Consider the following 24,780-nt stretch of genomic DNA (forward strand, 5'->3'; position numbering starts at 1 on the left):
TCCACAGTTACATGGAAAGTTGAACATCATTCTGAGGACAAAAGATTCACTGATATCTAAATGGAACAATAAAACGTCTTTTAATAGAATAAAAACATTAAAACGGCAAAAATTAATAAATAGGCAATGTCCATCATAAACACAATACAGAAACTTAAGTAAAAAGTTGGTCAAAATAAGACTTCGTAATCTCATATTTTGACTTTTTTGAAAGATCTGGCTAGATAATTGTCAAGTTGCGATAATTTGCATAACCCAATAATAATAATGGTTAATCTCCTTAACTAGCTTTGGACTTTTGTGCATTTAACTTTCATGTTTTGTATGTACTTCTTTTCTGTTTTCTTTATAACCAATCTTTTTAAGCGTGATTATGTTTTTTGTTTTCATATTTAACTGAAATTATTATTATTATTGCTTTTGGTATGAATAATGTATACAGAATAATGGCTGTTGAGGTTGGAAATGGTTAATGGGGTTTTCATTTTAGTTTTAATTATTGCATTTATTTAAAATTGTCAGAATAAAAGCAACATATTTACATGTTGACTTTATAAATGAAAATTGAAAAATAAGATATAAAGGTTATAGGAAATAAATTATGTCACGATTTTTGCATTAACATTAAGAAAATGACTTGGAAAAAAAGAATTTGCAGTTTCTTTTTCGCTTTTGCCTTTTCATTGTAATAATGGCAGTCTTGCCTCAAGATTGCGGTGAAAATGGAATGCCAAATCAATTACATTTCAGTTTTTAATTTGACAGGGACGATGCATGATTACTGGGAAAATGAAAATGTATTTGTTTATTTTTATTGGCACATGCTTTGCAGACACTGTGGAAATGAAATGGTTAATGGGGGGTTCATTTTTATCATTTTAATTCTTTATTTAAAATTGGCAGGATAAAGCTCCATAAAGCGTGGAAGAATAAAAAAGAAGTAAAAAAAAAAAATGCACATGTAACTCTACAACAACTTACACACACACACACACACACACACACACACACACACACACACACACACACACACACACACACACACACACAAAGCGAAAGTAAAGAGTTTACAAGCTGTACACACATCCAATAATTGACTGAGCGGTTTTGAAATGCATACTTTTTCAGACATGTAAGAGATGTGAATATATTTGCTAACAGAGATATGTCCTGATCAAAGGCCCGAGTCTTTTTGTATGCTGACACGCGATGAGGGACTCGCCCCAGTCAGTTTGTGAACTCCAGTTCCGCGTTTCACCATCTACCGCTGACGAACTGAAGAGACTTTTTACTCAGCGCGTCCCGATGAATCACTCCGCAGGGTCAGTGGGACTTTAAAATGTATCTCTGCACAGTTTTCACTTCAAATAACACACAGTTTTAGCACATAGCGCCTCATATTTTCGTTTTGTAAATGTTCTATGCAAGTTGTGCTCAATTTAAAACAGTAATATTGTCTTAAATGTTAACATGGGTCTATTTGTCCGATGCGCTGACAGGCGGTGTTTCGGTCTCTCTTAAACATGGCCACCATGATGGAGTATACGCTACAACTTTAAAATTCATATAATCGAGGAAAACTATGTTTCTTTCACCGAAATGAGGAATGTTTCGACCTGAAATAGCGTACCGAACGCCTAATCCACATGCGAGCTTTGGGAAAAGTTTCTTCTTGGATTACACACTGAATTAAGTTGGCTGGAAGCTGGAAAGGAAAAGAGAATTGCATCAAATCCGTAAGCACTCATTTCACGCGCCGTTCTCTCGTGTTTGTCTGTGTGTGGATGTTTAAATGTGCATGTTTGTGTCCAAAGCGGTTTATTGGGATGTTTTGAGTGAAAAGTAAGTGTTGTTTTGGTTTTCCAGCGGAACGTGGTGATAGTTTGAGCCTGTGTGAGTGTGAAGAGTAACGTTGACATTTTGAAACGTTGTAACAACGTAACAGAAACATTATCACGGTGCCATGTATATTGACAGATTGTTATGAAGTAACTCGTCTGACAGCATACACGTATCATTCCTCGGGCTTCTTTAACTAGCGTGTGATGCCTGCTTAAACCTCTAAAGAAACTAAACTAATACATGTCTTACTGGACTATACAGTTAATGGAGGAAGTACTTAGAGAAACACTTATCTGGAGCATAAGACACGTCATTTGCTTTCAGTCCAGAGTGTTTAGTAAGCGTCACACTGACGTTTGTTGTCATAAAGTTGTGTTGTTTCACATGAGTCCAGCCATCTTGCTCGTCAAATTAAGAGCTGATATACTTTATAACCAACTAGTTTATCTGAATCCAGCCGACTTTATTCCCAGGGTGAACCTGCTGCTGTGGCATGTTGGTTGTGTAACTAACACCTCTCACTGTCTTCAGCACCTGTAACTTCCCTTCTGAATGTTGCGAGTGCTTCTAAACACAGAAGTTCGTAAGTACAGGAGTTAGGACGTTGAAAAATATGCTTTTTTTTTCTTTTCTTTTTTTGTCATTCTGTTATTCATCTAAAACTATTTCAAACATCAATTTTCAAGTGTTTTAGGACTATTTAAAGTCCACATGAAATCAAAATTGACTTTCTTAATGCATGTTGGTATTATGCACAACTCGTTAGTGCAAGTTGTTTCAAAGAAATACATATGTCTTTGTAATCCTTCAAAATGTAATTACTAAAGCTGTCAATTGATAGATTTTTTTAAATCGAATTTATTCTGACATGTTGATTAATTAATGCAATTAATCGCCAATGGGTCAATGATGTGTTGACGTTTTTTTAATATTTTTTTTAAATTATTATTCAGATCTATTAAATTATTCAATACATTACAAATGAAATTCCATTTTACATTTACGAGAGAGAAAAAAACAACTTTTAAGTGGCTCTTCAGCATAAAACCGTTCTAACAGTTTTCAGGGTGCGGTGTCAAGTTTCAACACATTCAAAATATATACACAGTATATTAAAATGAATAAATGTCTATTTTTCCAGCCTGTTTTATTAGTATTTATTTATCACCCCTTATTTATTTTAGGTACAGTTCCTATATATTATTATTTACACAGGGCAATTATACTATTTATCAAATATACTTTTATTACGTATCCTATTTTAATGGGGATATCATTTATTACAGTTGACAGTTACATGAACAAACAAGGTTTGAACATCAACCGTAACAAGATCAAACTGAAATTCATGACGTTTTAATACTTCTGTGTACAAATTTGAAGGCTGTTTATTGGATCAATACAGGTAAACGTCATATTATGCGACTATGCATCACTTTACGGAGAGCTTACGACCTACTAGCTAAGTCTTGCCTTAAGGACAGGTGGTGCAACTAGATTAAGCACTGACTTAGTTACAAACTAACTAGTAGTTACTAAGCTCTTAGTGTGAACTTTATGTCCCAATTTAAATGAGACCTTATGCACAGCTGGTGCAGCCCTACACGGGAAATCAGCAGTTACAGAAATTCTCAAAACCAGGCCATTCTAAACTAAATGTAAGAGCAGTGCAGATATGTTGAGAGCTATCTGTCGCTTTACATTTAATATTGTGACTTTACATATTTTAGCCAGCAGGTGGCGGCAAAAGACACTTTGTATGTGTAATATAAGCCAGTTAGTTGATGTGAAGTGATTCAGCGTCACTCAGTGTTTACATTTCAACAGCATTCCATGATTGTTTGTATTACTACTATTCTACTAAAGCTAGGAAATAGCTTTAAACGGCTTTATACCAACAACTTCAGCATTAAGGCTCAACACAGCTGAGAGACACAACAGACTGATTAATTAAACAAACTAAAGGTGCTTTCCTCTTACCGGAGTTTTTACATTGGAGAGGACATACTGTTCATAATGGCGGATATTGCGGATTCTATAGTGAAAGACTCTTGCGCACTGGCTACCGCAAAATAGAGAGGAATACCTCTGCTTGTATGGCTATTTTTCCACTGAGAAAATAGGATGAATTTCACCAAAATGACATTATCTTCAGAAAGCTGACTAACAGACTACAGCAATCATGCTATATGGCTCTAAATCAGCAGTGCTGTGATTGCCTGCAGCTGAATCACAGCAGTGCTGATGTAGGTCCATATCACACTCTTGCTCGTGTGATATTGCTTATACATAAATATAATATATGTGTATGTATGACAAGAATGCAAAACAACTGAAACAAGCAAATGAGCTCGCTAGCGAGCAGATCAAGAAAAGAAAACTGATTTCTCTACAAGCTGCAGCATGTTAATATTTGGCGGGGGGAAAAAATCACTTAAGATCCGTAACGTTGTTTATAAAAAAAAAAAAGTGATACAAAGGCAAAGATGCCACAATATTAGAGATACAAGAGAAATCATGTAAGATTAAATGAAAAGGCAATAATAATAAAAAGAAAGAAAATTCAGCAAGTTGGAGTACATGATGTTAGGGGTGGGCGGTATACCGGTAGACATGATTAATTGGTAGAAATTTGGCAACTGGTATACATTTTGAATTATCGTCTATATCGCGGTTACGCAAAACCGCCACCATGTGCAAAAAATGTGCACTTCATTCTTGGTGTGTAACTGTGTATCTTGGCACGGTACATCACAGTTCAAAAATGTGACTATACATCGAGGAGATTGGACAGTTTTGTATTATTATTATTATTATTTAATCTATCTGTATCCAATACGCGCAACATCCTACTTCTACGTAACGATGCCATACACATGGAAATCGCTTCAATGCACACAAGGAGCTCTAAAATGCGATTTCTAGTTGAATCTGCGACAACTGAAAGTGAAACCATGTAAGTGAATGTAATACAGGGTATAGGAGAGAGAAGCGCCTTTTTAGCCGGCAGGGATTTGATGTCGTCTTATGTGCGAGAGAAAATTAGGCTACGTTCACACAGTCAGTGTTTGACAACCGTATTTACTTACAGGTGTGAGTCTTGAAATATCTTGTTCATACAACAGTTTACAGTAGCAGTTCGAATACTGTCTGTATGAACGAACAACTGAAGTCAAGCCTGTATTCTAACAGCTGTAACCATAGTGACAGTGACTAAAGTAAATATCAAAGATGACGACGTCCATAACATTGGCATGTCTTATCACAATTGATGTCGCTTTATTAAACAAGTCCAATCGAGGCGCAAGTTCATCCATCAGATCATAATAAACCAACAACAGCTTTGAATGCTTTTTAACCGTGTGCAGATCGCAGCTTTTGTGTCATGGAAATCGGCAGCTGAATCTTCAGATGACAAGCAGCTAATATCGCCATCTACGTGAGTTAATGAAACCCCACATAAAACACATGAGACACGCGTATACAGTGCAGCGTGGCTCTCACATTAAATGATATGACTGACAACTAGTTGTCCAGTATGGTTCCGTTCACACAGCGCAGGTTTGCCGAAAATGCGGTTGTGAGTCCTGAAAATTGTGTCAGTTTGGTTGTCATGATGTTTAATGATAGTGTCATATTAATCTAGTATAGATAATGCTGAATATATATAATGATGCTATGCTATGTCAAATGTCATGTCTGATTTGATTTCATCAGCACATTTGAGTAAGGTTTTAAGTAGGGATATTATTTAACTGTATAAGCATGCACTTCCGTTAAATATGTATTTTTGAAAAGAATATTTAGATGTAATCAGAGACCATAGTATTTTAGAAAATACAGCTTTAATTTAAAATATTTAAAATGCTTGTAATCAGGGACAGTGTGTATGCAGCATATCTAACATTATTCCATATTTTTGGCAAAACTAATTATTAGCTAATATTTCCATTTGGTGTCACCATTGCCCTGTTCTAGGCTGATTTTTAATACCAGTGCATCTCTGTTGGATCATATAGCACTTTTAATAATATGATATAAGATTTTGGTTATATCGCCAATCCCTACATGATTATGACAGTCCATGTCAGATTAGAGAATTTTTAAAGGGGATGCATCAATACATGTTTACATGTTAAGAAAACCCATATGAGAAAAAAGATGAAACTGCAAATGAAATACACTTCCTCACTGCTGGAAAGGGATTTCCTCCTAAAGGTACTTCAGTGTTTAATGCCCATGGTCAAAACGGCTTTATGTGCTTTAGCGCCACCAGTTGCAGATGACATTTTTAAAATCAATAAATATTGTATTTATTGAATCATTATTATTATTTTTGTTTTAAATCCTATAAACATTTTTCACAAATTTGTGAAACTAACATGGACTCAAAGATTGCATTTCTATGAACTTGACACGTGTGTTTTAAACTAGATTTTAAGACGACTTCACTTTTTTATCACCTCATACAACCTTATTTCTCAGTGACCCACATATCATTATTTGCTAAAAAAGGCCCCCAAATAAAATATTTGAAATTAATGTCACAAAATAATATAAATAAATATAAATAAATTATCTTGGGCCTATTATAAATATTTCAGATATTCAGATTGAAATATATTGCTTAGAGCCCAACCGATATGGGATTTTTGAGACCGATACCGATTTTAGAGGGGGAAAATTCACAGATTAGTGATATGGTGGCCGATATAGTTAATTTTTGAGCTGGAATGAAAACAGACCTTTTCTATGTGGATTTTTCACAGGTTTTGCACTGATATGACTATGCAAAGGTACTCAGAAGTTACTTTCTTAAATATTTTTATCAAAGAATATTTGACATTATTATTATACATTGTCAGCAAATTCTAGAAATGAACACTGAGAAAATAAAGAATAAATAAAAATAAAATAAATAGCTAAATAAACATCAGTACTGTATGTTTAGTATCAGTCAAATGCTGATCATTAAAATAAAGAATGAATAAATACAATAAATAGCTAAATAAACATCAGTACTGTTTAGTAACAGTCAAATGCTGACCATTAAAATAAAGAATAAATAAAAATACAATAAATAGCTAAATAAACATACTAAACAGTACTGATTAGTCAAATGCTGACTATATTAATACTGCCAGTGAAACAAGAAGCATTTACACCTGCCGAGACAAGAGATAAACTGTGGCAGTGGTGTTACACCGTATTCTGCTATACAACTTCAGTGGAAAACCAGTATTTTAAATATTAAATTTTATAAATGCAACGATTGGAATTGTTCGGTTGAAGGGGGTACCAAACTGCGAATCCTGGACAAAACAGTTTGGTGAATACATGTTTACACATTAGCTTCCACTCAGCTGACAAGCAATGAAAGTAGCTATGTGGTTAGCTAGTTAGCTATAAGCTCGTTGCCACGGAGAGTAAAAGATGGACTTTCTTTACTTTCCAGCATTGTCTCATCAACTAACAACATAGTGTGAAATGAACACTCATCAGACACAATCCACCACTGCACCGTTGTCTGCTGAACTGCAAAAAGATGCTCTGATGCTTAAGTTCAGTCTGCTACATTACTTACTGCACTGACAAACTATAGCTGGCTAATATAGCAAACAGATGTGATAAACATGAGTGACATGGTTGTCAGGGACAGGGTTAACGTTATATTAGTTATATTGAAAAGGGAAAATGATGGGGTCATTGTTTATTAACTTTCCAGTATGTATTTCACAAACTAGTTAGCAATTTACCGAGAAGACACTGCTTAATTCTGCACTGTCTGCAGAACCACCGTCTGCTCAGCTCTGTAAATAGTGGAGTCGGAGCGCGCTCTGCTGGACAAACTACGTAATGACACAAATTCTTAAGCATTGTTTTCTGCATTATATGTTCTAAAAATTTATGTTTTCGGATCTGCACATATCTGTAAATATATACACCGATACCAATATATTGGTGAAAGGCTAATATCGGCCGATAATATTGGCCGACCAATATATCGGTCAGGCACTAATATTGCTTTATTGTGGCAGATGAGAAAAGCATGGATTAGATAATAGAAAAAGTGACTTTAGAAGTCAATATTATGTTTGTTTTATTCCTATATCATTGAACATCAGCCTACAGTTTAGTTTTGCAGTTGAGTACATCAATCTGTTCTGTTCTTACTGGGTGCGTTCTTGCATTTTGGAGCATCTTTCTAGTTTTCAGTGGAAAAATGCTGCGTTTTTAGGATGCTGTGTCAGGTTAGAAAGAGTTGAAACTTTGAAAATTACTTCATGATATCCCTGCATTCTGTTGTGCTTTGTCTAGCTGTTATAAACGCATCCTCTTATTCTGTGGCTGCGCTGTTTGTGAGGTTTGTTGAGGTGTGCTGACTGCCCCCTGCTGACGCAGTGTGTAGAAACACATGTACTTCATGCTTGAATTACTCCTATAGTAGTAAAGTACTTAGTTTTAGTATGGTATTTACGTACTGGTCAGGCTGCATGAATAATTGTTAACTTTTTAACATGTTATTTTATTACAGCCCTATTAAATCGACAGCCCTAGTAATAACTTGCTCTCCCTCTATCTAAAATGACTTTCCTTTTTGGCTAATGTCACCAAGCTGTCTTATTTTTCAGCCCCTCCCCTCCAACTAACTGTCACATAAAGACACAACTTTTCACAATCCAAAAAAGATAAATGATGATTATAAATGGTGAAACACTAAAATATACACTTTCCATCATACATAAAAATAAATTGAATGTATAGTCACAATGTTGAATAAATACAAGTTCATGTCCATGTTTTTTGTCACCTTCCCAAAGCCTCTTATTGCTTGTTCTAATCTGCAGTAGTGGTGCACCCATCTGGAAATTTGAGGCCGATGCCGATTTTTAAACACTGAGATCGGCCGATACCGATTTCAGATTTGTCTTTTTAAAGTGCCCTTTGATACACTTTTACAAGTTATATGCTGCAGTTATGTTTATGCCCCACAATGCAAAATTACATTCAATTTACACAAATTGTGAAATGTTAAAATTAATTTGAATAGAAAGTTACGAATAGTTCTGTTATCACTATTAAATATCAATGTGACATACTGGCAACCAGTAAACAATGCGAGAGCATCGCACACAGCAGAAATACGATCAAAAATAAGAGAAATATACAATACTACTACAAGCTCCAAAACTGCTTTAGTGAGAACTCATTAGACATTACACATTTTTAAAACAAACCAGCATAGTCATCTAAATAACAGCATGTCTGAAAGTGTAAATTCGCAAATGCTTAGTTATTTGCCAGTAACTCACCCTCCAGTGGCGGCAATGTTATGCTTCAAGGGCTGAGCAAGTGCTCATTCATAAGAGTGACAGCGTGTGATTTTGTGCATGCATCAATAAAAAAATAAAATAAATAAAAATACAAGACTGGCCCTGAATCTAGGCACGATTTAGATCAGCGGCCAACTGATCGGAGCACCCCTAATCTACAGCTCCTAAAAGTGGTCAGCTAATGCTCATAAATGTAGGAGACCAATTTTCACTTTAGGTGGATTAATGAGCCACAGGAGAATTGGTTAAATTTAGCTACATCAATGGCCATCTCTCCAAAGCTTTTCAGATCTGTCATATTCATCACAGTCTCCCAGAGCCAAGCAGCTTGGCCGAAGAGAATCGGCTCATAAATGAAATCTCTGCTAAGGAAAATGGCCTGGAAAGCAAAAATTTCCTTTCAGTGTTGGTGCATGTCTCAAAAATGACTACAGCACTAAGAAGTGTGCTTGTTTCAGTATAGAGCTTTCACGTGATTTACCAACGTGATCTCATGAGAATTCTTATGTATTCTTACATAAAGTTTGGTTCAAGCAAACATACATTATTTTACATTTGCAAAGACACTGAAACGTACAATATTTAAATATTGACAGCATCTAAACATGATCATTACGTATTAACACCTATAGAAATGTACAAATGTTTACGTGTACTGTTTGGATAGATTACTATAGAATAATTCATAGAATGAATCCGTTAATTACATTTAATGTATAATCAATGAGATGAGTATATTTAACACAGCTGACATTATAATATGATATTTTAACGGTTTCATTCAGTTCTGTGTGATTTCTGCTGCCCCATACAACGTTTTAAAGGATTATATCACTTTAACCAAGACTAAACTTTAAAATGTTCAAATGAATAAAAACTCTGTAATTGTTTAATCATTTATTAAGCATTTAATTTTAATGTTTGTTTGCCATGGGACACAAAAGGAGTTTTCAGAATATGCCAAAAAACAAAATAAACCACAAAAAGCACCATAAAACAAGAACATGAATCCATACATTTATTCTCTATAATCCTTTCTTCAGATTGACCCAAATTCAAGTCTTTTGTTCAACGCCATCCGCCGCATCCATCCGCCGCAGCACCGTCGTGCCCGCCATAACCATCAACCTGCGTTGGTTTCTTTTTCAATATTAAAAAAATTGGCAGATTGTAAGTATAAATGTAAGTTAATAGACCTGCTGCTGTCTAGTGTGTCATTATAATAATCAAACAACCATAACAAGAAAACAAGAAATCACTCACTGCTCTTGACTGGGTAATTTTAGTATCTTTAAAAAGTATTCATGTATTATAATCATGCAGTAAAGATCAGTAGTAGTTTTATGTTGAATTTCATTCTCAGAATCAGAATCAGCTTTATTGCCAAGTATGCTTACACATACAAGGAATTTGTCTTGGTGACAGGAGCTTCCAGTACACAACAATACAAAAACAGCAACAAGACTTTTAAAAAAAATTTTTTTTTTTTTTTTAAATAAATATCGAAAATAAAGTATATATAGAATACACAATAGCTATCTATCTATCTATCTATCTATCTATATATATATATATATATATATATATATATATATATATATATATATAATGTATGTATATATATAATGTATGTATATATATATATTAGGGATGTGCGCTATGACTAATTTGACTGTCATTTAAACAGAAGTTTTGTAACCGACTAGTCTAAAGAGAAACCAACCTTCAGAAAACAGTAAAAAAAAAAAAAAAAATTGTTTATGCGATGCATTTAAAATACTTAAATCTATTCCAAATCCGAAGCTAAATTCCACTAAAAAGGGGCATTTATCTGCGACGTGCTCGCCTTGAATTATGATCATTGTACATTAAATATAGAACATGACATGCATTCACTGAATCAACATTAGTGAATATTTAACAGGCATATTTCTTGAAAACAATTGAATGAATAGTGCAGGATCAATTGAACAACCCTAAAAGCCTGTTCTAAATGGAAATCACCAAGTAAAAGTTACTTAACATATTAAAACAGTCAGGACATTGTTGAAAATAATTAACAGGTAGTCTAAGCCAAATCTATGAGAGAAAACAAATGCGCTGAAAAGTTGCGTGTATTTCACGATGTGCAGTCATGCATTAGCCATTGATCTAATATGACAGCTGTTCATTAAAGAACGTTAACCAATAACAGTTACGATGTAAAAAAAAAAGTAGCTATAGAATAGAAAAAATAGGCCTGTGATGTAGTCTACAATAAACCTAAAGTATTCTAAACATGACGTGCACACAGAATCAAAGATAGTTTAACACGTTAAGCTGTTGGCACCTCATTGAAAATAGCCTTATTAATCAGCAAATTAAAAAATTGCATACCTAGTCTAAAACAGTCATTTTCTAGGCTACTTACTCAAAAGCATAATTTTTTGATGAGCAAAATTAACACGTCAACATGGTCCGGTGAAAGACGGGACTTGATTCACCCGAGGTGGCTATCCTGCGCTTGAAAAAGCCCGAACAGCAGAAAAATAACATACAAGCATGCACAGATTTAAAGAAGACTCAAATGTGAAAACATGCGTAGGGACTTTCAAACGTTTGGAAAGCCGATTCCCGCACCACCACCGAAGTGTTTTCATAACTACTTTGCTGAGTTTGCTTGTCTACTTTGCTGGAGTTCGTAAGAGGATATTTTTCGGCGTGCACCGCGAGTGAAGGAAGAAGCTCGTGCAGCATGAGGTGAAATTAAACTCTGTATCTGCTCCAGATATCCTCTTTTTTTAAATAATATTTATATTATTATTTCTATTTAAAATATGTAACATTAATATGAGTGCAGCCTCTGTAAAAATATAAAGCCAAAGGTACATGTGTAAAAATGATGATCAGTTTAATGGGGGGAAATATTAACTGACTAGTAATTCCAGTGTCGACTAGCAGCATCAGAACCGTTTAGTCGACTAGTCTCATACATCCCTAACATATATATATATATATATATATGTATATAATCACACACACACACATACACATACATAGTGCAAATCTAAATACAAATCTGTTATATACAATGCAAGGGAATGTAATGGCAGAAGAGGTTGGATGTGTTGGATAATATAAAAAGACTAAGCTGTGTATTGCACATTAATTATTGCTCAGTGGGGCAGTTTTAACTGTTCATGAGATGGATAGCCTGAGGGAAAAATCTGTTCCTGTGCCTGACGGTTCTGGTGCTCAGAGCTCTGAAGTGTTGGCCAGAAGGCAACGGTTCAAAAAGGTAGTGGGCAGGGTGAGTAGGGTCCAGAGTGATTTTTCCAGCCTTTTTCCTCACTCTGGAAGTGTACAGTTCTTGAAGGGAGGACAGGGGGCAACCAGTAATCCTCTCAGCAGTCTGAATTGTCCTTTGTAGTCTTCTGATATCCGATTTCGTAGCTGAACCAAACCAGACAGATATTGAAGTGCAGAGGACAGACTCAATGACTGCTGAGTAGAACTGTATCAGCAGCACCTGTGGCAGGTTGAATTTCCTCAACTGGCAAAGGAACTACAAACTCTGCTGGGCCTTTTTCACACTGGAGTCAATGTGGGTCTCCCACTTCAGGTCCTGTGAGATGGTAGTGCCCAGGAACCTGAATGACTCCACTGCTGCCACAGTGCTGTTTAGAATGGTGAGGGGGGACAGTGTTGGGGTGTTCCTCCTAAAGTCCACAATCATCTCCACCGTTTTGAGCGTGTTCAGCTCAAGGTTGTCTTGACTGCACCAGACAGCCAGCTTTTTAACCTCCCTTCTGTATACCGACTCGTCGTCATCTCGGATGAGACCGATGACAGTGGTGTCATCTGCAAACTTCAGGAGCTAGACAGAGGGGTCCTTGGCGATGCAGTCGTTGGTGTAGAGGGAGAAGAGTAGTGGGGAGAGCACACATCCCTGGGGGTCACCAGTGCTGATTGTACAGGTGCTGGAAGTGAATTTCCCCATCTCACAAGCTGCCGCCTGTCCATCAGAAAGCTGGTAATCCACTGACAGATAGACATGGGAACAGAGAGTTGGTGTAATTTATTCTGGAGTATAGCTGGGATGATGGTGTTGAAAGCCAAACTGAAGTCCACAAAAAGGATCCTTGCATATGTCCCTGGTCTGTCCAGATGTTGCAGGATTTGATGCAATCCCATGTTGACTGCATCATCCACAGACCTGTTTGCTCGATAAGCAAATTGAAGGGGATCAAGAATGGGTCCAGTGATGTCCTTCAGGTGGGCCAACACCAGTCTCTCAAATGATTTCATGACCACAGACGTCAGGGCGACAGGTCTGTAGTCATTAAGTCCTGTGATTTTTGGTTTCTTTGGGATGGGGATGATAGTGGAGCATTTGAAGCAGCATGGGACTTCACACTGCTCCAGTGATCTATTGAAGAGCTGTGTGAAGATGGGGATCAGCTGGTTATCACAGGATCTAAGACATGCAGGTGAAACGCCATCTGGGCCCTGTGCTTTCCTTATCCTTTGTTTTCGAAAGTCACGGCACACATCATCTTCACAGATCTTAAGTGCAGGTTGAGTAGCAGGAGGGGGGAGGAGGGGGGTTGAAGGAGGTGTTGGTGTTTGTGTGAAGTGAAGGTCAGAGCGGGTGTGGTTTGTGAGATTGGGCCTTTCAAATCTACAGTAGAACACATTCAGGTCGTCAGCCAGTTGTTGGTCCACCACAGGGTTGGGGGTAGGAGTCCTGTAATTTGTAAGTTGTTTCATGCCACTCCACACTGATGCAGGGTCATTAGCTGAAAAAAATGTTTCAGCTTCTCAGAGTATCTTCTTTTAGCCACTCTGATTTCCTTGTTCAGTGTGTCCCTGGCCTGATTGTACAAGACTTTATCCCCACCCCTGTAAGCATCCTCTTTGGCCTGACGAAGCTCCTTGAATTCTGCTGCAAGCCACGGTTTGTTGTTGTTAAATGTTAAATAAGTCCTAGTAGGGATGCACATATCCTCACAGAAACTGATATATGATGCCACAGTATCTTTGAACTCGTCCAGATTGGTGTCTGCAGCCACAAAACACTCCAATCAGTGCAGTCAGAGCAGGCTTGTAGTTCCAGCTCTGCTTCATTGGTCCATCTCGTGACAGACCTTACTACAGACTTAGCAGATTTTAGTTTCTGTCTGTAGTTTGGAAGAAGTTGAACCAGACAGTGATCAGAGAGTCCCAGAGCTGCTCTAGGGACTGAGCGATATGCATCCTTTATTGTTGTGTAACAATGATCCAGTATGTTCCTGTCTCTGGTGGGGTATGTAATGTGTTGTTTGTATTTGGGCAGTTCACGTGTGAGGTTTGCGTTAAAATCCCCAAGAATAATAATAACTGAGTCTGGGTATTGTTTTTCTGTGTCTGTGATCTGATCAGCCAGCTGTTGCAGCACGGCATTCAAACACGCGTTTGGCGCGATGTAAACACTCACCAGAATAAACGAGGAAAACTCTCGCAGCGAGTAGAAAGGCTTACAGTTAATAAAGAGCACTTCGAAATTAGGACAGCACATCTTTAACGTTGTTAGATATGTACACCAACTTTCATTGATGTAAAACATGTTCCTCCTCCCTCTCGTTTTCCCCGTTAACTCCGCAATGTGATCCGCTCTGAACAGCTGGAAGCCCGGCAGATGTGAAGCTGTGAAGCACAAGGCAGCAGAGGTTGAAAAGTCCTTGTTTGTGTGAGGAGATGTAGTTCGTCCGTTTTGTTAGGAAGAGAGCGGAAATTTGCTAGATGAATACTCGGCAGCGCTGTTTGAAAGCCGCGCCGACGGAGCTTGACCAGCGCGCCTGCTCGTCTCCCTCGCCTGCACGTCTACCTCACCTGCATCTCTTGAACAGCACAGCCGCGCCTCCAACCAAAATGTCCAGCAAAATGTCTGAATATTCAAAAACCAGGAAAAGATTGACTGGTATATGCTGTGTAATGTTCAGCAGTTCGTCTCTGGTAAAACTGACTGGAAAAAGATTACTAAACACAGGACAAACAAACAAAAACTACAAAACAATAGGAGCGCTCCACACCAAGGTGGCCATCCGCGGCGCCATCATGATGTAAAAAAAATGTTTACTTGAATACTTGATAGCCTACTGCTGTTAAAAACGTTTAAAGCTGTTAAAAAGAGCACTGAATTTTTTTTTAATTTATATTTTCCGTTCTATTATTTTTAATCTATTTCTATTCATTGCTGTTTTTATTGTTATTTTATTACTGTCTGTTTACTAGTCTTGAATAATTACTTAAGAACTTGAAACCATTCTTCCCTAATTAACATATTAGTTAGTGTTATTATTTGTTGTGGTTTTGAAGCTGGTATTGAGAATAGTCTAATTTCACTACCGACTACTGAAATGTTGCTATTGTGATAATGTGTAGTCTTTATTGTACATGGTAGATCTTGCTGCAATAACATGATGAAAAAGTAGATCTCATTCCATAGAAGTGTGAGCACCCCTGCTGTTAATGATGATGATGGAGGCTTTCCTTTATTTGACTACCATACGTGACATAAAATAATTATCATATGACAATAGACTCCTCCCCTACCCAGTGCAGTTTACATTTCTGTTGCAGAGAATTGAGTTGATTGCATTCCTGCACACTATTAGGTTGGGCATCGGTCATACTTTTAGAGAAATATACAACATAAACTTTAACATGTTACTTGATGCTTGTAATTTAAATGTCCTTTTTTCTCTCCGGACAAGTATCTTTATCTCGGACAATTGAATGACCACTTAACATGTCCGGAGGATAAGCACATGACAATGCTTAATGTTGAGCCCTGTACTGATTACTGTAATTGGTAGCTGAGTTATATATTACTGTAAAATATTTAATTGTACAGTAACTAGCTGTAAATATCCCTTCCATTATTTTTTATATTTTATTGTTATTATAGACAATTTATTAATAATAAAGAAAACACTTTTTTTTTTTATTTATTGGAGCAGGACAAGAACAAGGGAACTGGATCATGACATACAGTAAAACATTAAAGCGATAGTTCACCTAAAAATGAAAATTCTCTCATCATTTATTCACCCTCATGTATCCCAGATGTGTATGACTTTCTTTCTTTTGCAGAACACAAATGAAGATTTTTAGAAGGATATTTCAGCTCTTTAGGTTCATATAATATAAGTGAATGGTAGCTCCAAAAATCACAATCACAAGGCAGTATAAAAGTAATCCATAAGACTCCAGTGGTTAAATCCATGTCTTCAGCAGCTATATTATAGGTGTGGGTGAGAAACTTTTCCTTTTTTTTTTTTGAAATCTCCACCTTTGACCAACCCCAACCAGTAGGTGGTGCACAAAGAATGTGAACCACCAAAAAACAAAAGAAGATGAATCTAGAAGTGAAAGTTGAGATTTAACCACTGGAGTCGTATGAATTACTTTTGTTTCTTTATGTGATTTTTGGAGCTACAAAATTCTGGTCACCATTCACTTGCATTGTATGGCCCTACAGAGCTGAAATATTCTTCTAAAAATCTTTGTGTGTGTTCTGCTGAAGAAAGAAAGTCATACACATCATTTTTGGGTGAACTATCCCTATAAGTAAAAGACTACACGACATATACAGCAATTAAAAAGGTAACAAGGATAAAAATGTACAAATTGAAGGAGAAGTCGTCATCAGTCAGTGCAGGGCCACCAGAATCAAATGAACACTGAAAGAAAATAATATTTGATCAGTGTTAATGTTAAGTCATGAAGTCATCACATAAAAAACTCCTAAAAATTTACATTAACTGTGTGGCCGTTCACATAAGATGCGTTCTTCTGCCCAAAACAGCAAGATGGAGTGCAACGCAATAGTGAACACATGGGTCTCATTTAACATTAACGCAACTATCACTACGCAAGAAAAAGCAGCGAAAAGAGGGCCTCGCGACGCATTTTGAAGCATTGAACCACTTTCAACTGACGATCCTTCTTAAAAACGCAACCCTCACAAAGCAAGAAAAAAAAATACAGCGAGATGCGACGCAATGACTAAAAACATACCAACACTTAAAAATAAGGCAGATGGAAAACAAGAACGCGTCCTCTGTGAACAGCCCCAAAGTAAACTTTATCCTTTCAATAACATTAGAGTTTTCTTATTTCTTTATAAACATTTCTCTTGAATTATCATCATATTACTACTTGTACTTAATTTGATGTTTTTCACTCGGATTCCTTAGGACTCTGCTCTGCTCAAATGCAGCTTTCCCTCAGACAGGTGCACAAGGCGTCGGGGTTGTTTCTGAGGTAAAGTTCACCTTCCCCTGTCGGGGGTGGAGGGAGGCCAAGAGAGAGACAAAGCCAACATTACAGTTCATTATCATTACAAATATACAGTTTATCTTACTACCAATACCAAATGTTAGAATTTAGAATATTATAGAGGCAAGTTTCATCGTTAAACTTACCTGCAGTTGTCTCTGTGTGTACTCCATAATAAAAGCTGACGGTGGAGGTGCTGATGGCACATTTTTTTCTCTAGAAATGCTCTGAGATCAAACGGAGTCTGCCTATGTCCGTGTTAATGCAAATAATTACCAGGATTTATGAAAAAAAAAAAAAGAGAATGAACACAGAAAGATGTAAACCCCTCAAGAAAAGACGTGGGTTTCGCGCCGATATACATCTGCAATAATTTGCTGTATTTAGTTACACTTTTTATCTAATTTATACAGTAACAAAGTAATTTACTGTTATTAATGAGTGATGTCACAGAAATTATCCATGATGCAATGCATATTGCAGTTAAATACTGTATGATTATACTATAGTAATTTACTGGTCATTTTACAGTTATTTATCCTATAAACAACAGTAAGGGTTAACAATGTGTTTTATATGCTTAATAAATAGTTATGGTTAGGTGTAGGTGTGGGATTAGCTACTGTACATTAATTTACATTTTACATGTTTTTATATTGTTGAAATGTGGTTATGTTTAGAGGTTGTGGTAGGGTTAAGGGATCTAAAATATCTATAAAACAGTAAAAATGTACAAATATATTTATAATTGTTTTGTGTATTCAAATATACTTGTAATGTATTTGTCAATATTGTACATTTCTAAAGCTGTAAATACATAAAACATTTTATGTTTTAGATGCCTTCAAACGTCCATATTGTACGTTTTAGTGACTATTCAAATGTACAAACGTAAGTTTAATTGTTACAAATATTAACGTACAAATAGCTACATATATTATTGAGATCAGGGTAGATTTACTGATGGCTAGAATGACAGTCACACTTTCTGCAGTGACACTTGCAATCATTTTTTCCCCCCATGGAACATAAAAGGTGATTTCTTTTTTTTAAGAATGCTCACACTGCTCTTCTCCATAGTGACCACATCTGTCAAGCTCCAAAAAGGACAAATACACCACAGAGAAAAAAATACAATAAAAAAAGCATACAGGCTTACATGAGAGTAAGTAAATAATGGCAGAATTTTCAATTTATTGGCGGACTACTCCTTCAATGTCAAGTCCATCACTCAAGCTTGTGCTGTTTCAAGTTTCAAGTTGCTGTTTTGTCACATTAGTCTCAGTGAGAAGTTACTCACACTAGTGTCTGGTGAAGGATTGACTTGCCCTAGCATGCTCAGTTTACCGTGATCTACCAGCGTTACCTGGAATGAAGTCTGCGTTTAGTAGCGCCGGGTATAATGTGGTAGCAGTCACCGAATGGATGGTATAGTTCTTCAGTGTTTAACGCAGCATTTCTGGTCCATTGAATTTAATCCATTTAAATAGGCAATGCGTTATTTAAATGCATTATGGCAATGCCAGTTTAAATAGAAAGTAGGATTTTAATGCTATTGGCTTGCTTTATAAATGTTGGCAAATTATTATTATAATTTTTTTAATAATGGGGAGTTTACATCATCAGTACAGTATTATTCATGATTTTATTCATGGGTTGATTTACAGACTGCCCCCATAACAGCTTCCCATAATTTCTCATGTGATAAAGTCCATAATCTGATTATGAATGCATTAACTTAGTATGTGAGTGTTTGCGTATGTTATTGTCAGCCTACTTTACAATATCAATATCTTGTTCATGGATCAGATTTATAAAATACAACAGATGGATATACTATTAATGTTCTAATCATTCATTTCTAATCATTTACTGCTATTATATATGATATCAGTCCTTAGAGGCTCAGCTTTTGAAGACCCAATGAAAATAAAATTGAGGTAAAAAAGACTTTTGTGGCTGTTAGGCCATGGCAGTTACATTTTGTGTGAGTGGTTCACCCAGAAATGATAATTCAGCCATTATTACTCATTCTCATGTTGCTCCAAACCCACATGACTTTCTTTCTTCTGTAAAAAAAAAAATATTCACATGGCTTTTGACTAACAAAAAGTGACTCTGAACTGTCAAGTTCCTAAAAGCACCAACAAACAACAGTAGCTTAAACAAACAGATGATGTGACTCATGCACTATATTCCAAGCCATAAGATGGGGGTCCCTTGGTGTTTTTAATTGCATGTCGGTCTCGCAGTCTTTTTTATCATTCCATTTTGGTAGGCCTCTCACCTCGGGCCTTAGGGCGGCTGCCCATCCTGCCCTCCATGTAGTTATGCAACTGGATCAGATCAATGTATTGGTCTAAATTCACTTTTAGCAGATAAACACATTTATAATGTACAGACTTTCTCTTCTTGAGAAAAAAAAAAAATGAAATACCAAAATATATTGTCAACACATCTTGCACTAGATGTTTTTTTATCAAAATGTGCAAGAACCGGTTCTCAGTTCCCAACACTAATTGCCAGGGCATTGCTTTGTGGTTTAGGGCTCGGGCCCTTCTTCAGTGTCAGTCAGTGGGATAAAAAAAAATTCTGTTTTATCATCGGACAAGCAAAAAGTTTCTCTACAAACCTGTATGATTTGAGGTGTCATTCATGACTGCAGCACAAACGATGCAGGACAAATTACTAGAAATGTCATAAAATATCGATATGTTGATTATTGATCGGCACGTTATTTCTTCAACACATTTTTAAGGCTTCGATATTATTAACATTGTTGCTGACATTTTAATTAGAAGCCTAATTTGTGTGCTTTCCTATTCACTGTCAATTAGGCTCCTGTTTAATGTAGTCTGGTGTAATAGCTTTGAGAGACCACAAATGTCACTTCAGAAGACATTAATTAATCCACTGGAGTCTTATGGATTACTTCTATGTTTCCTTTATGTGCTTTTTGGAGTTAAAAAAATATGGCACCCATTGACTTGCATTGTATGGACACATAGAGCTGAAATATTCTTCTAAAAATCCTCATTGTGTTCTGATGAAAGTCGTACACTGGGATGGCATGAGGGTGAGTAAATGATGAGAGAATTTTCATTTTTGGGTGAACTAATCCTTTAAATATTAATTAGGCCATTTCCTGTAAAATACAATCACCACTGGGCCTCTTCTATTAAAATGAATGTAAGAAACCCAACGGTCAATGGATGTGGAAAGGAAGTCCAGCCCTACAGGTAAAAAAAAACAATCATCTTTTAGATACAGACATCGCCCGTCAATCAACTCAGAATGCACATGCGCATTAGCTATACAAGCGGGAAAATTGCGTTTTTAGCATAATATGAGCTAAAGAATCACAATTTATAATATCCTTATTGTTAGCCAAGTAGTGTATTAATTTTCAAAGTGTAGTATCGTCCGAAAAGGAACACTTGACGTTTTAATCCTACACGGAAGCGTTCGCCATTTAACAGCTGACGGAAGTGGCGTTTCAAGCGCACGCGATGTGTTGCTGCTAGCTTTAGTGCATTAGCCAACAATAGTTCAACACTTGCATCTGAAATAATGTACATATACATACAGCGTGGTGTGATGGTAAAGCATTCAGCTCACATTTGTAAGGCACTGTCTTTTTTACTGAAAGCTTTTCTAGTTTACAAATTTACAACTGTTTTCTCAGACCAGCAGCGCAGCCAGATAACGCTGCCCCTTCCAGTACGAGTGCATGAAGTGTCCAACTTTCCACATTCTGTTTTGATGGTTGAAAAAGTGCATCATCCGGGTACTCGTAATACACTTTGTTGCATTTTCATTGTAAACATACTACTTGCATTACTTGCACTACAAAATGACGTAGAATAGTGCAGAAGTGTGCAGTATGGGACACCTAATATGGGCATATATATTCATTTTTTGAAACTCCTTTTATGGCAAAAACATGGTTACTTTCCATAGTTACTACAATATTACAAAAAAAAGTACTGCCCTGTCCTCGTAGAAATTAGTGTATTTTAAAAACAAAACAAAAAACAATTGAATTCACATGGTAAAACATCCAATAATGTGTTTTTGTAGTGCTTTCACAAGGCTCCAGACTGCGACTAAGTGGTTGCATTTTGCGACCATTTTTCCTTACAGTGCGATTAAACTTTGCAAGAGGTCGCACTGGTGCAACTACTGTACAAAGTTGGTCGACTCTCTGATTATGCGCTTTTGTTTTTAGTTGCGTATGTGAAATATCAAATGGCAAACGTTCCAAAAACGAAATGAAACTGCTCTACCTGGATCAGTCACAGTGGCTCAATGGACAGATCAGCACAGAGCACATGTGATTACATGTGGACCGGTTTCGAGCTCTCAGCTGTGCAGATCTTCATAAACAGTGCTGCGAGAAGCGCGGGCTTGGTCGCACTTTCAGCATTGATTTATTTGTTTTAAATCTCTATGAAAACCCCTAATGTGTCGGTGATTAAACTAGTTTAAAAAAAAGGCTTTGTCTTCAGATGACTGTATTTTAATCAGTAAGATCCTGATGAAAGGAAACCTTGAAAGAACTTCTAGCTCATTCCTGCTGTCAGAGTATTTTAATTTAGCCCAACATAAAAAAGGTGTTAACGTTTTACAGCTTACATTTGTAATATCAGTAAATTGACAAAATTTCAAAATCAATGCTTTACTGTTAAGTGGGCATTTCATTGGGGAAAAAATTGCATTTTTATTGGAAATGTACTTATTTTTAATATTATTCATTTTTGTCCATATAATTTTCATTATATAGATAAGAACACAAATGTCCATATGCAGCTTTCAGTTAGTAAATAAATTACGTTCAATAAAAACATATGTGGCTCCGCTTTCTGGTGTCATTTTAGTGTAGGAAAAAAGCTGTAAAAACGCTTGGTGACAGAATCACTTTGGATGAAAATCAGCATTTGTGATGATTTGCAGCTGTGTGTGATGAAAATGTTCAGATCAGCTTGATGTCTTGTCAGTCCTTTAGTAAAAGAAGCTCATCGGTTACTTAATGGGAACACAAGACCCAGCCTCAGCGACAGAACGATTTTTTTTCTAACCATTTTGATAAGCTTTTCCGTTGCTTGAATCATTGACTCAGCAGGGTGTCCCGATGGTCAAGTGATTAATGACCTCCTGCTAAGAGATTTTAATGCGCACTTCATCTCCCTCCGATTGGCCGACGATTATGTTAATGAAGCTGAAACCTGAAAATCACTGGAAAAATCTGCAAGCTGGGCACCGGCTTAAGGGTGAATAGAATTTACACATCACTCCTATTTGTTTTTTCGTTAGCATTTTTTTTTCTCCCCACTCTAAGTCCTTGTGGTGGCGTAGTGACTCACCCCAATCTGGGTGTCGGAGGACGAATCTCAGTTGCCTCCACGTCTGAGACCGTCAATCCATGCATCTTATCACGTGGCTTGTTGAGCGCATTACCACAGAGACCTAGTGCGTGTGGAGGCTTCACGCTATTCTCCGCGGCATCCACAGCAACTCACCATGTGACCCACAGAGAGCGAGAACCACATTATAGTGACCACAAGGAGGTTACCCCATGTGACTCTACCCTCCCTAGCAACCGGGCCAATTTGGTTGCTTAGGAGACCTGGCTGGAGATTTGTTAGCATTTTCCATACTTTCCCAACTTTTTCAGAATTGAGTTGTAAAAGAAATTCTCTCTCAGCAAATGCTGTTAATTAGACAGGAAACCTTCTAGTTTTATACATTACGAAAAATTGTTTTTCATCATTTCGGTCACAGTTTACCATTATCTTTTAAAGGTGCACAAATTCCATGTATTCCATCAATCTATATGATGTCTTGAAATTGCATATATTTTATTGCACATATACACTATTATTTTTTGTACTTTATTATGTACACCACCTTATTCATACAATTATCTAATCATCCAGTCCTGTGGCAGCAGTGCATAAAATCATGCAAATATGGGTCAGGAGCTTCAGTTAATGTACGCATTAACCATCAGAATGGGAAAAATTGTGATCTCTACCGTGGCATAATTTTTGGTGCTAGATGGGCTGGTTTGAGTATTTCTGTGACAGCTGATCTCCTGGGATTTTCACACACAACAGTCTCTAGAATTTACTCCAAATGGTGGCAAAAACAAAAAACATCCAGTGAGCGGCAGTTCTGCAGATGGAAATGCCTTGTTGATGAGAGAGGTCAACAGAGAATGGCCAGACTGGTTTGAGCTGACAGAAAGGCTATGATAACTCAGATAACCCTTCTGTACAATTATTATCAGAAGAAGAACATCTCAGAATGCACAACACATTGAGGCGGATGGGCTACAACAGCAGAAGACCATGTTGGGTTCCACTTCTGTCAGTCAAGAACTGAAAGCTGAGGCTGCAGTGGGCACAGGATCACCAATACTGGACAGCCAAATTTCATAATCATGACAGCCCTATTTACATTGAAATGTAGATCATCTGCTTAAACTGTCTCTTTAAGAATAGCGGCAGTTTAGCAAGCATCTCTCAGAAGTGATTTGGTTGAGCGGATATTAAGGAGAGTTGAGTTGAATTACTTCTTTACCGCATCCGTGCTATGTGTGATTTTAAAATTAAATGTTAATTTTATTTTATTTTTTATCAACAGCTGACTGTAAAGCAAGTGTATTATTGTTAATGAATAAGATTACTATAAGAAGAAAACTAGCAATTTAAAAATAAAATAAAAAAATGGTTGTTTACAAAAATCTAAACAAAGCGAAAACTAAAGTGAAACCGTAAATGTGCACTACAATATTAACAAAAAAAAAACAACAACAACAGAATCATGGAAAAAATTACTTTAGTTTTCATATTTTTAATAATTGTTGAGTGATCTGATTTAAATGGTCTCTCAAGCCTGATTTCTTATGGTTTCCTCATAAAAAAAAATTATAAAAAAAGAGCATCTGTCTGATCAACATGTAAATACAACAGTTCACCTGCATGCTTGATGTTTAGAGGCATGTAAATTTAGGGGAGGCGCTCTGGATGACAACAAAATAAACATATAGCATGTGAGAAACCCCTGATGGCAAATAATGGCGCTGCCGTCTCGGAAGACATTTGAGCATGAAAGAAATAGAGCGTCATTTAGTTGACCTCAAACAAAACTTCTGAATATATTTAATTCCTTGAACTTTGTAAACCCGGGCTAAAACCGACTACTTGTGCTCTGTTGCTGACCGTCTCTCATAAGACCCGTGTGATTCCAGTCCATGTTGCTGAAAAATGCTTAGGACATGTCAGAGGAATTTCACCAAAAT

At 36.6% G+C, this 24,780-nt stretch overlaps 1 protein-coding gene across 4 annotated transcripts in view; it reads left to right on the top strand.

Annotated features, from left to right (window-relative positions):
- The first annotated feature begins 1,356 nt into the window (after positions 1-1,356).
- The window catches only part of LOC127434229 (histone-lysine N-methyltransferase 2C-like), a 255,749-nt gene continuing 232,325 nt past the window's right edge, over positions 1,357-24,780 (top strand). For 2 of the 4 annotated variants that reach the window (XM_051686800.1, XM_051686802.1), the window contains exon 1: positions 1,358-1,736. The gene's annotated coding sequence lies outside the window, so the exon portion shown is untranslated. Of the gene's footprint in view, positions 1,737-24,780 lie in introns of all 4 variants that reach the window. The other 2 variants (XM_051686799.1, XM_051686801.1) reach the window with 2 other exon arrangements.

Source organism: Myxocyprinus asiaticus, chromosome 44 (assembly GCF_019703515.2).
Source record: "Myxocyprinus asiaticus isolate MX2 ecotype Aquarium Trade chromosome 44, UBuf_Myxa_2, whole genome shotgun sequence".
NCBI classification, from domain to species: Eukaryota; Metazoa; Chordata; class Actinopteri; order Cypriniformes; family Catostomidae; genus Myxocyprinus; species Myxocyprinus asiaticus.